Raw genomic sequence first — 13,722 nt, forward strand, 5'->3', positions numbered from 1 at the left:
ATCCTATTTAAATAGATGTTGTAGCCTGTAATTCCCTTTTGATAGGTGTAGAGTTTATTGAAAATGGGTGTGTAAACTTTTCCTCTGTTTCAGACAATGCCCTGAGCTAATTCTAAGCTAAATGTTTCTTTCCCAATGTACAGAAGACACAGAACCAAGTCACTCTGGAGAGTCACAGTATGGAAAGTCCCTAAAAGGAGGCAAAGTCTAGGACTGTTTCCAACTGGAATACTTTGGTTTGTCATTTTTTTGCTGTCTCATTTTATATGTGGCAGTAAAGGACGTGCATGGGCCCAGCCCCAGGGTTGTGCTCACGCTGCAGTTCTGGAGCTGCTGCTCTTATGGCAGGAGAAAGGCCACAGTCCCCCATCTGTGCTGCTCCTGACGAGATAACCAGGGATTCAGAAAATTTCCACGGCTGATGATGAAGCAGTTTTTCTCTCTGCCATACTCAGGCTTTGTGTAGCTGCAGAATTTTTTTTTTTTTTTTAATTCCATTTTCAGCCATGTGCAGCACCATCACCTTGGGTGTTAATTGAGCCCCTTAAACGTGCAGACTCCTGTGGCAGTGGCAATAAGCTTCCCAAATGCCTGATTTCTTCCAAAGGGGGAAAAAAAACCCAGTTACAACTTGAAAATAGGCTTTGCTGAGAGCAGGAATTTTAGACTTTGTGCTTCATAAGTTTCCCAGCCCTTCCTGCCCCATGTGTGCTCAAGGTGACATTCAGAGCACATGTGCAAGAAGCAAGTCCTGACCAGCAGGTCCCAGGTGGATGGAGAGCTGAGGTATTCCTGCTCCTGGGATTCTTTGCACAGCTCTGTGATTTCGCTTGGGTGTTGTCCTGGACTCTGCTCCATTCAGCACTCATGTTTCTCTGGCTATTAGATAATTTTGAAACCAGTCCTGTCACCTGCCCTCTCTTTGGCACGTGTTTGGTTACTGCACAGTGAAAAAGGAGCTCAGTCTCTGTGGTAATGAATGTGTTGCTCTTCACTCCCTGGTCCTTGCCCTGCAGTTATTCCCTGTTTGGTTGTTGCTCATGGAGCTTCCTCCCTTCTCACAGATTATCCAAGTAACATGTGAATCAAATTGATTTGATTTCTCTGTCCTTGAGTTTGTAAACAGATAAGAAAACTTCTCACAGTCCTGAAAATTCTGGTGTAGATTTGCTTGTGGGGAGTGCTGTGCAGATCAGGGACAGGGCTCAGGATCACATTGGAGAGGATTTCCCTGAATGTGTCAGCTGGGGACAACTTACAGATGTAACTTCCTCTCCTGGCTGCTCATGTGTTTAAAAATCATGCTGGTTTCTTATTGGGCAGTTTCACAGATCAATATATTTCTCTAAGCCTTGGTGTGATTTCTCAAATTGACACTCCACAAAAGTTGGTAGCTTGGCACTGTCCCTATCCAGGGAAATGTCCTTTGGCAGTGCACTGGTTGTGCTGGATAGTTAGTGAAAAATTTGCCTAGTAAGAGGGTGTGTCTAAATTGGAGTGTTCTGCATCCATTTATGTGTAATGTTGCTGTTCTTTCCTTATTTTCAAGCAGTTTATTTTAATGGAATGTTTTCTTGCATGAGGTTTGAAGTCTTTCACTTCCTGAGCTGGGTGAATGTTCATGATGCAGTGCTGCAGCCTTTCTGCTCATTGATTTTATAAATTTATTTATTTCTTATGGTAAATGTAGCTTGTTCAATTCTCAAGCAGGAGGCAGCATTTGAGGAGGAAGGGACCATTCCAGTGAATCCTTTATGGAGCAGCAGATCCTGCTGTGTGCTGTGGGCTGCTTGGAAAAGTGAGACTGAAATAAATGCTCAATCCTGCAAGCCCAGGCATGAGGCTTGTGGTGATGCTGTGAGCCCAGTCTGTATCACTGGTTTGTGTTTGGTGCACAGGGGTGACTGGAACCTGGGAATGTTGCAATGTTTTTAGGTGTGTTTTTAGTTTTGTGTGTGTAACAATTGCCCAAAGGCATTGTAGGGCAAAAGCCACAGCTTTTTTTGCTTTTGCTTCAGAAATCTCTTTAAGTATAGAGTGCCTGCTTGTGGTAGTAGGGTTTGCAGTGTAAACCACTGTGTGGTTGTCTGGAGCTTGCAGCCAAAGAGACTGGAATAATAGCATCAGGAGAGCTGAGGAATTCTCTCCACAGCAACCAGTCTTGAATCCTAATCACAGCCCTCAGAGTGACCACAGGCTTGGTAGGTTTAACAGCTTCACTGGAAGACTCCATGCTTGACAAACTCGAGATGCACCTGCCCTAGGCAGCTGGATGTGCAGACTTTTCCTAAAAATGTCCAGGAATTGGCTCTTGGGTTGCCTGGATATGTGTTTCCAGTGAGATTTGACTGCTGATTCCGAGGAGATGCTCTTCTTACTGGTTTAGAAGAAGTGAAGTTGGTTCTCTGTTCTCTTGTCCTTCATTGACTCTCAGTGAGGTTGAAGGACATCCATGAACTTCTGAACTCTCAGGCCATTCTTTTCAAGCCGTGTTCCAGGAATAATTAAAATATTTACAAGTAACAAAGCCAGAGCAAGTCAATTTCTCTTTGCCTTGAGAAGGCTTCTATAGGTGAAGAGGCCTTCCCATGTCTTGAGTTCTGTTAACTGGAAGAAAACCAAATTCTTATGAAAACCTGGATGTTGAGTGTTGCCAAAACATACTAAATTTAGTGTGGTGACTGTTTTATCTATTTTCAGCTATTGCTTAAAAAAACTCCCTAATGTTTCCCTTTTATTCTCGTGATTGGTATGACCTGAACATCTGATCACAAAAGGATATTTAAGTCTACTGGGTGATGATTTTCCTCAGGCCCAGGCTTAAAGAATTCAGACTCTTAAAATTAAGCTGTTTATGGGAGCATACTTTATCTTTAGATTCTTTTCTCAAATCAAGGAGGTTTATTTTCTTGATTCCCACTCTCTTTGTTCTGGGAATATGTAATGCTGGAATTTCTGCAAACAAAAACACTTTCAAACAGCTTGGGGATATTTTTCAGTGCATCTGTATAAATAGGAGATCATTAATACATTTTTTTGCAGTTCCTGAATGCTTTACACTTATGTTGAGACAATGGGAGTTGAGTTTTCTTTTTATGCTCTTCATCTCTACAAAAGAGAGGAGAGGAAATGAATGTTTTCTGAGGGCTGTGTGATTGTGGTGATGCAGCTTGAGCAGTCCAGGGCACAGAGAGGGTTATTATCCAAAACACTGCTTGTTTGTGGTTGAGTCATGTCCAATGAGCACACACTTAAACATTGGGGGTGGGGGGATCTGGGCTCTTCTAAAGCCACTTACAGAGCTTGTTCATTAAAAGTTCTTATCAGAATTAACTGCCAAAACTTCCAATTTTGGGCTAGAGTGAAGCCTCTGCTTGCCTGAAAGGAGATAGTGTTGATCTTGGAGCAGTGTGAGAACTGAAAACTTCTTACTATTGTAGTAATTACGAGTCAGGAGATGGTCATTAGGCTGGTGTAACGAGCAGGAAAATATGACAATTCAGTTGCTGGAGGTTTGGTGTCTCCCCGGTTTTCACTTGGAGGGGAGAAGCGTGTGCGCTCCAGCAGCTCCTCCAAAGAGCGATGCCGCAGCTTTGGATGGAGTAAGGCTCGTCTTACTGCTCGCAGTTAGATGGGCTTTAATGTGGGCAGGGAGGAGATCCGAGCCTTATTTCCAGGTCAAAACACCCCTTTGATTCGGCTGGGGGCTGGGAATCGCCAGGAGCCGAGTGGGCTGTGAGCTCCAGCTCCGGGCTTGACCCAGTTCCTGCGCTGAGCTCCGGATGGGCAATTCCAGCTCTGCTGCAGGGACATGCATGGCCGAGAGAGAGAGAGGAAAAAGGACTTTGCTGCATTCTGTTGTTTAAATCTAAACTACGTGGGTTTAGTGCTTTGGGGAGGAGGTGATGGAGTGAAGATGCTCGGCCTGTACTTTGTTATTTTTTATTTTGGTAGTTATCCTTCATAACCCTTCCTACCTCTTTCCAGGGGTAGGAAGATGCCAGTGTTTTAGTGAAATGGATGAAAATAAGAGGATTTGTGTGTGCTTTTAGTGCTGCAACATTGTTGCCATACACAGCAGCCTCTTCTGTTTATATTTTCATAGTGACTGTTTTTGTAATCACAGTATTGGTTAAATATGTGCTTTCAGTGCCTTTCAACAAGTGATGTTCATAAATGTCAACTTCTAAAACTGGTTATTCCTGTTGCTGTAAAATGAGGACCCATCATTATTTTACAGTTTGAACGGCACGAGCAGGAGCGGAATTTTAAGTTTGTCTTTATTTTGCTCTTTTAATGAGCTCAGCCTTGAGCCTGTGCTGGGCTTGGCTGTCTCAGTGCAGCCGAAGCACTGAAGGCTCCTCGCAGGAAAGGAGTTGTGCCAACATTTAGGAGGGATGTTTATCTGCTGGGACTATGTTCAACCATACAAGGCTTTCCATGGACAAAGCTGCCTCATCCATAACGAGCCCAGCAAAGCAGGATTTAAAACAGAGTTGGAATTTCTGGCTACTGCAACTGTTTGATATTTCATGAGAACACTGGGAATTCTTCATTGACCCAAAGGAGCACAACAGGCCTTTCTGCTGGAGCTGAGCAGCACGGCTGGCTCGCTCCCTGACTGAGGGACCTTACAGAAATGTCACTGCTGTTATTGTTGTCAAACAGTGTCTTACTGTATTGGCACTATTGAATGTCAAATATTAGTGTAATCTGTCATTAGAATGTTTTCAGCAACATGACGGCTACAGAGTTATCTGAATGCTATCCTGTTCCTGCTGCAAACATGGTGCAGCGTGGGTTTTTTGCATGTTTGAGCAGCAGTAGCAGTTCTGTCCAAGAGAAGCTGTGGCTGCCCCATCCTTGGAAGTGTTCAGGGTCAGGTTGGACAGGGCTTGGAACAGCCTGGTGTCCCTGCCCATGGCAGGGGATGGAATGAGATGAGCTTTAAGGTCCCTTCTAACACTTCTCTTCTTCTATAATACATATATTCATTTATCCAAGTAATATTAGATATTTCTAAAATTTATGGATTTATGTATCATAATTCTTACAAGTCATCATAATGTTCAGTTAATGTTCTTCACAAAATGAATATTTAAAAAAATAATTAAATCACCGCAGCTCTGTAGCTGCTGTCTGCTAAGGAGAGATTAAATGAATCACTCTGAGATTCATTTAATCAGAGTTTCCAGTACAACTTCAGGTCTTTGTTACTCTCCTAAGCACGGTTTTAGTCAGTTTCTGTGTGGATGTGGAGGCTGCTGGAGAGGTCTGATCTGCTCTCACCTGACCGGGCAGTGATGTTTCCTTGGGTGAATCACAGCACCCATTGGAAATGCTCATCAATAATTACAGGTCAGCATTTCAAGAAGGTCAGGGAGGCTGCTTCTGCTTTCTGCCTCGTGAGCATTATGCTAATTCAGTCGTTAAACATATTGGAATTGTGCTTCCTTTTGCTTCTGCAGAGCTTGCAGATTCCATGGGAGCCTTTTCCCTGTGCTCGGAGCACAGAGGGTTAGTTTTGGGCAGGGAGAGGTTTTCTTGTAGCCTGTGTTGCAGTCACACACAGGAATTGTGTCTGTAGGTCTGTGTGGATCTGTTCTTCCTGTGAAATATTTGCTTGAATAGAGTCACTGTCATGCATGAGGAGGAAATTGAAGGGAGATGATGGAGAGGCTGAAGACTTAAGATGAAATACATATTTTCCTCTCCCAAAGGCACTTTGCTGAAGCACCTGTGTAACTTAGGCCCCAGTAGTGACCCCTCTGAGGAACCATATTAAGCCTTTTATCTCTTATTTATTCTTAAATACTGGGAATGTGTTTGTGGAAGGTGCCTATGGCAGGGGGTGGAATGAGATGAACTTTAAGGTTCCTTCTAACACTTCTGTTCTTCTATAATACATATTTTCATTTATCCAATACATACAATTCATTTATCCAAGTAGTATTAGATATTTCTAAAATTATAGATTTATGTATAATAATTCTTACAAGTCATCATAATGTTCAGTTAATGTTCTTCACAAAATGAGTATTTTAAAAAATAGTATTGCTTCCAGCACATGTAGAATGTTCAGAGATTATTTGTGCTGTGTGCGTGATCTATGTGTAAAGTAATGATCGCACAGAACATTGTCTTTGTTGATATTGGACTGTTGCACACAATGTACAAAACAATTTATCTGGAATCCAGGTTTGTTCTACTGTAGATTTATGGCTGGCTGAGATGGTGTTTTCACAGGCTTGGCTCTGTAAGGAGCAGGTTCATACATTTTTCAAATTGTCTCCAGAATTTTTGTTTCACTTCCATTGAGTTTATTTTATTTTTAATTTAACAGCTTTCACGTCAGATTTGCACGCTTCAAAAATGCTGAAGATGGTTACTTTAAGGTTAAAGCTTTTTCCATCTTTGTTTGTCTTGACTGTAGAAGTGGTTGTGCTCTCTTCTCTGTCATGTCTTGTCTAACAACCCTGGAAAGCTGGGCTTGAACTGAGCTCCCAAAACCCAGGGTTGGAGCTGCTCACAGAGAGAATCAGCACCACAATTTGTCAGATCTAATGGCTCTGCTACTGCTCATATCTGGGCTGAAGGCTGGAGTGAAAAACTTGTTAAGGCACGAGTGTATATTTTAAAAAATATAATTAACAGCAGGTTGTTTATAACTGTTTACCAATGTGCAAGACAGTGTTTGTAGTAGGTTGGACTGGCTTTTATTAAACTTCAGAATCTGTGGCGTTTATCACTTTGCTGCAGAGCAGACAGGCCGCACTCTGCCTGAGCACTGGGCAGGTTTGGTCAGGCACAGCTCTTCCAGCCTGTCTGCTTTTTATTAATGCTGATTTTTGAACACTTTGGGGAGGAGAAGTCATCAGGCTGACCAGGGCAGTTCCTGAGCAGAGTTTGTGTCCAGTATTTCACACAGACCTTTTGTGTGTGGTTTGCTGGTTGATTCATATGTGATGAAACAAAGTGAAAAAATTGCCCAATCTTCTTCACTGAGCAGGTGTCTCCTGTTGGCTCATCAAGTCTCAAAGCTGCAGATTACTAGAAAATGAAAAGAAATTAAATTTTGTGCCTAAGTCACTTCTGAAGCATCCTTCACCAGCTGCTGTCTCATGAAAAATGTTGGGACATGTGGATCTTTAATTTCCTTTTCAACTTTGCTACTTATTCAGTTCCTTGGATTGGTGTGACTCCTGTTTGGCTCAGGTGGGATTCCTCCTTCAGAAATTGTTGATGCAGTGCCAGTTACCTGTTTTTATGACAACTTTATGGCACCCTTTGAACTTGCAGGTCTGTACCAAAAGGCCAGCAAGGGAGTTGGCTCAGCAGATTTCTCTCTCAGCAGCTGCAGGACCTGCTGTGCCTCTTGAGGCTGGTGAGTGTCTCTGCTTCCAGAGGCCTCCAGTGGTGTTAAAGTGACCACAGTGGGATCAGGGGGTCGTGCTTCACTGTGGGGCTTTGTGGGCACAGCCATGAAAGGTGAGGAGCTGGGAGAACTCAGTGTATCCTGCTTTTCTTTTGAGTCAGATTTCAGTCCAAGGATCCTTCTTTGTAATAACTTCAGAAGGGTGTTTCTAAATTCACTGAGAGATTGTTTTCAGGTTACTAAATCCCTTCCTTGGATATGCTCTGAGAAGCTGGGATCAGGTGCCAGGGCTGCTGTAATTGTGGTGTGAGTGGCTGGGTGGGGGTGATTTGAGGGAAGCTTCATGGTCTGGCTGCTCATGGGCAAATGAGTGCTCATGTTGAGGCACTCAGGTCTGGATGAACTGGTGAGGACAAACCTGTGATCTTTCACTCCTCCTAATTTTTGTGAGCTGCAAAATATGCCTTTGTCAGCTATTTATTATTACCCTGCCTTAAAATGTAGGTGATCTCTACACTGGACCATCAGTTTCAAATGCTTTCTTCTTATTCTTCTATCTTCATTTTGATGTTTAAGTGCTTCTCTGCAGTCTGTGCTTAAAACTTCCCAAAAAGTTAAAAAGCCCCCAGGGTTCACTTGTGGTTAAAAATTCCCTTCTGTGCCAAAGCTGTGAGTGTGGTTTGAGCAGCCCTGGGGTTCCCTGGGGCTCCCTGTCCCTGTGCTGGGGATGTTCCACACCAGTGCTTGTGCACATCCAGGCACTCCCAGGTTCCCAGTGCCACCATTTGGATTTCAGAGCTGGTTTTTTTCCCACTCCAGCTATTTCTTTTTCTTTCACCCCCCCTCAATAAATACATTAACGTTTGTAGTGCTTGAACTGTTGTCTTTCAATTAATAGGCATTTTTTCCCCTTCTGTGCTTTCTCAAGCATGTAGGGAGGTGGAGGAGATTGTTTAGTACTCACAAAGCTTTTGGATGGTGTACGTGTTATCAATAATTCATTACAGACCTTGATTTTGCTGAATAATGTTGTGTTTCTGAAGAACAAGGTAGTGTACAATGCATGTGGAGGCTTGTTGCTGTCAGAATTCTTGGCTTAAACATCCTTTTGTTCAGAAATGAGGAGAAATGCAGCATCACTGCTCTGGCTCACACACGACCCTCTGTGTTCTGTTCCATTCCTGGGGCTTTGGGGGAAGAGGAAGCTCCTTTGTGGATTGCTGGTAACAACACCCTGCTCACAGGCAACCAAAGGAACACTTGTACAAGCTGGCAGTACCCAGCCAGTGATTCTGAGCTGGGCATTTGCATTAATGTGGGGGAACAAACCTATTTCCTGCATATGTGAAAAGCCAGATGTGCTCAGTGAAGGGAAAAGAGGAGCCTTATCATCAAGGCAGCAGCAGCAGCTCCTCTGGCACAATGTCAGGCTTTGTTGACAGAGCAGGTTTGTTCTGGGTGTGCAGCTCAGGGCAGTTTATTGATGGCTGGCAGGAGGAGGAGGCAGCACCCTGCTGCAGCACCATATCCTACCTGACTTAATGCCAGGCTCAGTGCACAAGGAAGAGATCAAAGAGCTGTTGGAACACTGGGAACAACCTGAAAGGCAAAAGGATTTCATGTGTCAGTGTGTTTAGGGCAGAGGGTGACATAAGGGAATTTGGCTCAGGGAATGATATACCACCAAATTATAACAATATTTTATTTGACTCAGAATAGATCCACCCATCTTTACTCAGTCCAATGTTTTTTTCACTATCTGTGAGACAGGAGTGGAAATGGTAAATCTGAGGGTCATGTCCATTTGATCTGAATGAGTTTTAATGGCTCCATCAGTATCTTGAAAGGCATAACTGGAGTAAAATTAATCCAATTTCATACTGTTAATAATTTTCCTGTTCCAAGTTGGGTAATCTTTTCTGTGAAGTGCTTGAATTGCTGCTGTGGAGCTGAGGATGGAGGTGCTGCCTGGGAGATGGAGCTGTGTTGTTTATTAGTGCCAGCTCTGCCAGTCTTTTGTCACAGTGCTTGTCTCCTGCAGCAGTCCCAGGGAGATCTCCTTATCTACAGCTTTGCAGGCTTCATCTTCAGAGCAGAGATTGTTGTGACTCAGAGGAGCAGGCTTTGAAATTGTTCATTTGTTCAAGAGCAGAATCATCTGTTCCTGGGAATCACCTGGTCCGGCCCCTGTTTATCTGCCATGCAGCTGCAGTTCATTTCCACAGCAGTGCCTGGTATGAGTATTTTGGGCTCGAGTGTATTTGCTTGTTGAGTGAACTCAACTACGTGCTTATGCTGTGACTAATCAAATATCTGCAAGGTGGAATGATGATGGACTGAGTGGAGAAATTGCTGTGACACAGTGTTGGCTCTCTGTTTTGATAGAAAATGTGTCATTAGCAGCCAAATCAAAAGCTGTTGAACACAGAGCTTTTTGCATATGATTTTTTTAAGATCACAAGCAGCAAACCAGCCATCAGAGAAGACATCTGAAGGCAGAGCTGTGAGAGCTGAAGCAGCACATAAATATTCGTGTCAGGAATGAGCAGTGACAGTTTTGCCCAGATCTCCCAGAGAGGCTGTGGAGTCTCCCTCAGTGGAGTTATTCCAGAGACATGTGCTCTGAAATGACCCTGCTTGAGCAGGAAGATGGGACCAGATGACCTTCTGTGGTCCCTTCCAGCCTGAGCCAGTGATCATGTGGTTTCTTTTAGTCCAGGTGAAAGCTTAGGAGCAGTGTAATCTCTTGCAGCATCTCTGCTCTGGCTGTTTTATCAGTAGCTGCCACGTGCTCTTTGTGAATGAGTCTTTGCTGGCGACTGTGCAGCTTCCAAATGTGTCTGTCAGGAAAAGTACAGGTATAAAAATAATGCACTGTAAACCTGCTTTCTTGTTTTTGCAGAAGCAGAGGAATGTTAATTCTTAGGCCTTGGATACACGTTAGTCACCATAGCTATGTATACACATATATCATTTTTAATATCATGATTTTGGTCTTCTAGACCATTACTCTCTTTCCTTTGTCCTCCAGTTTTATGGGTTCAGGTTTCTCCAGATGGTTAAACTGTTGAAGTGATTTCAGTGTGTTCAAGTTCATGCTCCAAGGCCAGTAACCTTAATTTTTCTGGATGGAACCACTTTTTTTTTCTCTCCATATGGCAATACCTTAATTAATTTTTCAGCACTCAGATGAATGTATGAAGGCTCAGTATTTATAAATTTGTCCTGGTGACCCCATGTCAATCACAGGACAGCTTGAGCTGGTTGTACTTTCTGAAGGTGGTTTACTGTGCCAGGCCACAAATGCATTTTTCCAGCACTGGAAAGCCATTAGAATTTGAGGAGGCAGATCCGAGGATTAGGGGCTTTGTCCTTCTGACACAAAAGCACCTGCTGTGCACGAAGGCAAGCAGGAAATGTCTTCTCACCTCGTGCTATTTCTGTGTGACAGTGACCTTCAGAGGCTGGGTTTGTGTGGAGAGATCCTTCCCCTGATTCCTGCCTGGGAGCACAGGGCCATGGGTCAGCTTTATTTCTGAGGGCTTCAAAGTGCTGTGGAGGCACTTGCCTATTTTTGTAACAAGTAGGTGGATTTTTTCAATAAAGCAAAGCCCACGGATCTGGTTCACTCAATCCTTTGACTTGAATTCCTCAGCAGGTCAGCCAAGCCCTGTCTCCCAGGGGAGTGCTGCACCTCCCACAATTCACATGAGCTTTGGTGTCCCCACGCTGGCTGCCAGGCTTAGCAAGGTGCTGCAGGGCTATTTTAATCATCAAGAAGTCCCAGTGTCAGTGTCCAAGTACTGTTTTGGGAGGAAACTGCCCCAATTATATCATTGCTGCTTTTAAAAGCATTTGCAGCAGCTGGTGGCTCTGAAGGCAGCAAATTAAACAAAGTCCAGTGGTGATATATCCATGTCCTGTCAGCTCTGAGATCAAACAGTTGTCCTTCCCCTTCCCCTGTTGCCAAGAGGATGAGAAATATGCACAGTTACAGTAAATATTTCCAGGTGTGGGTGGTCTCTAAGCTCCTTTTACTGCTGGAACATGGTACGGAGCGTGGTGTTGCGGAGGGGAGTATCAAATGGAAGAATGCCAAAGTTGTTTTTCAATCCCATATTTCTGTCTGTGCTGCAGCTGGTTCATCCATCTCCTTGCACTCCTTCAGCTGTGTCCATGGTTTGCCTGCCAAAGGAGAGCATTCCCACCCAGAGCTGGAGCCTCTGGAGAAACACAGCCCTGCCTCAGTTCTGGGGCTTTGGAAAGCGCTGCCTGCTCGAGGTCAGAGGGATCAGTAGCTGCCTGATGTATTTCTGAAACCATAATGAGCCAAATTTCACCTTTTTAAAGCAAGGTCATGGAGAAAATACACTCAAAGGACGCATAAATAAATTAGATTTTGATTAATTCCATCATGTTCAGGATGTGTAGCATAAGATATGAAAAGGAGTGTCAGGGATTTAACCCATTCCTTCAGGATCTGTGCAGAAAAACTGAACTCTAGCCAAAATTTATTTAAAATACAGTTAAAAGTAAAGTTAAGCATCCTTCAACAAGAAGACCGTGTTGCAATTAGCCAGCAGGAAGTTCTATGATGATTTTGAAAAGGTATGAGGAGAAATTTGCCAAATTGCAAATTCAAGTACCCACCCTCTGCTGTGTCCAGGACATGACCCCTTTGACCTTTGGGAACTGCAGATAGAATAAAATCCTCCCTGAAATGACCAAACATCTTCCTGGAAGAGCCTTAATTTGACTTATTAATAATTTTTCAGTTCCATAGTCAGTTTTTCTTGCTTGTAGCCAAACCTGATTATTAATATTTTATCTGGCACGCAATGCAGTTGTTTCTGGAATGTCTTTTTTTTTTCTTTTTTCATGCTGAACTGCATGGGGAGGTTATTTGCAGGTCTTGATTGTGGTTTAAAAGCATTTGCAAGGATGAAAGCTAAAAAGAACATTAGCAGGAGTTGAAGCTGACCACAAAAGCAAACGTTTGATGAGAGAAGCAAACAGAACAGCATTCTGCTGGGAATACCCACCTTCTGCACAAACACACTTTTAGCCTCACTTCAGCCTTATCCTATAATTCATGTTTTGCTGCAAAATGTCATCCTTAGCTGGCAGAAATCAGGATTTTGCTTTTATTCCCTATTTCAACTGCCAAAAGAATTGGACTTTCTGAAAATACCCACCCAGTAATGAGCTGGGTGGAATCCCTTGTGTGGAATGCTGGAAGTAAAAGATGATTCACACAGGAGAGTGAGGATATGCAGCTTCTGGTACCAAAAAATGGTGATTCACCAACATTTAATGTAATTTTCATTTGGTTGGGTTTTTTCCCTACCTGAGACTCAAGGGAGTTTGAAAACAAATTAAGCCTACTGTGAATCTGGAAAGGGAAGAGAGTTTCCTCTGAAAGTGTCAATGAGAGGCTTGGGGAGAAGGAAATTGTGGAAGGTTGGGGTGTGATGAGGCAGTTGTGCAGGTCAGAGGAAATGCCAAATGTGTTCTGTCAGTCCCTGGGCTCTTGAGGGATCTCTTGAGTTGAACACAATGTACAACGAGGAAAATCTCCAGCCAAGACTTGGCTTGGACAAAGTTGATCTTGACCAAGGTGTTGGCCTGAATTATTTGTAGAGCAGTGGTCATTGTCCCCAAAACCCAGTGGAGAAATGTTTGGAGCTGCATAGCCAAAAAATGGGTACTTGATACTAAATCTATGGTTGCAAACTGCTCCTTTCTACAGGGTGATATTCTGAAGCTGTTTTCTAGAAAGAATTGGAGCAATCTGCCCTTTCTGTACATTAATCCTGGTGGGTTATGTTTTATATATGACACACGTTGTTATGAAAATAGCACAGACTGACAGCTGTGGAAGCAGATTATTACATGTAATTTTTTACCCACATCATTCTCTCCAGGCACATCTGTCTCATAAATTCAAGGAAATTTGGAGGATGACTCCCTGTGCCCCACAGCCATCATGATGCATTCTGTCCTGGTTACACACAGCAGCATTTTGCTGTTGAATCCTGCTCTACCATAAATTAATCACAGAATCCCAAACTGATTTATGTTGGGAGGGTCAGGGACAACTTCCATTAGCCCAGGTTGTTCCAAGCTGTGTCCAACCTGGCCTTGGACCCTTCCAGGGATGGGGCACCCTGTGCCAGGTCCTCCCCACCCTCACTGTGTTTTCCTGATTCCTTATTTCAGCTGATTGTCCTGCTACATCAGGAATGTGATTTAAATTCATACTGACCAGTCCAGTGTATTTAACATCGAATTTTTGCTTTTCTAAATAACTATTACAGCCTCTATGGGGCCAGCTTGAATTACTGAAA

General features: G+C 43.4%; 1 protein-coding gene across 4 annotated transcripts in view; it reads left to right on the forward strand.

The window, feature by feature from the left end:
- KIAA1671 (KIAA1671 ortholog) overlaps positions 1 to 13,722 on the forward strand; it is a 65,937-nt gene that overhangs the window by 2,144 nt on the left and 50,071 nt on the right. The window lies entirely within an intron of this gene.

The sequence above is a fragment of the Zonotrichia leucophrys genome, chromosome 15, assembly GCF_028769735.1.
Source record: "Zonotrichia leucophrys gambelii isolate GWCS_2022_RI chromosome 15, RI_Zleu_2.0, whole genome shotgun sequence".
NCBI classification, from domain to species: domain Eukaryota; kingdom Metazoa; phylum Chordata; class Aves; order Passeriformes; family Passerellidae; genus Zonotrichia; species Zonotrichia leucophrys.